Source organism: Octopus bimaculoides, chromosome 25 (genome assembly GCF_001194135.2).
Source record: "Octopus bimaculoides isolate UCB-OBI-ISO-001 chromosome 25, ASM119413v2, whole genome shotgun sequence".
Classification (NCBI taxonomy): domain Eukaryota; kingdom Metazoa; phylum Mollusca; class Cephalopoda; order Octopoda; family Octopodidae; genus Octopus; species Octopus bimaculoides.
In genome coordinates, this window is record NC_069005.1 from 15,240,056 (window position 1) to 15,240,893 (window position 838).

At 42.2% G+C, this 838-nt stretch overlaps 1 protein-coding gene across 1 annotated transcript in view; it reads left to right on the forward strand.

Moving 5' to 3' along the window:
* Positions 1 to 838, forward strand: part of LOC106877388 (EF-hand calcium-binding domain-containing protein 5) — a 207,420-nt gene that overhangs the window by 133,479 nt on the left and 73,103 nt on the right. The gene's annotated exons all lie outside the window — the stretch shown is intronic.

Genomic DNA, 838 nt, shown 5'->3' on the forward strand with positions numbered 1-838 from the left:
TCATCATCATCATCATCATCATCATCATCATCATCATCATCATCATCATCATCATCATCATCATCATCATCATCATCATCATCATCATCATCATCATCTAATATCCCCTTTTCCATGCTGGCATGGGTTGGATGGTATGACAAGATCTGATGGACTGCATTGTGCTCCACTTCTCTACCTGGATGCTTTTCCTAATGCCAGCCATTTTACAGCATGCACCTGGCCTGGTGCTTTTTACATGCCACTGGCACTAGTGAGGTTGCCATGCAGCTCACAAGACTGTGAAGCTCATGTGTGTGTAGGTGTGTGGGGAGTGTAGCCTTATACTCGGAGATGAGGTGGAACAGATTGTTGCAGAGGAGCTACACAGCCACTCACATTTAGAAGAGAATGTGCAAATGACCAATAGCATCTACAAAGAGATTAAATAGCAGTGATGGAGTGTCCAGGTGGCCCAACGTTTATCAATATGATCATGAGGATGCTGGCGACAGCAGTGTTAGCAGTTTTTTGTTTTTTTTGTTTCATGTCCACCTTTAACATTTTGGCAATGGTTGAATGACAATGTATCTCACTTGTTGTGGTCCCTTGTCAGTTGATACGTATGACTGCAAAGAAAACCCACCATTTTCCATTGTTTGTATGTCATTTACTTCAGGAATGGTTTTTATTGGTGGACACCATCAATATAGCCAAACACTTTACCGCATGGACTGTGCAGTTTAGAAAGAAGACTGCTCAACATTAAATAGTCCTCTCTTTGTCTCTCTCTCTCTCTTACTCTGTGTGCATGTGTGTGTGTGTGTGTATACATACACACACACACACACACACACAC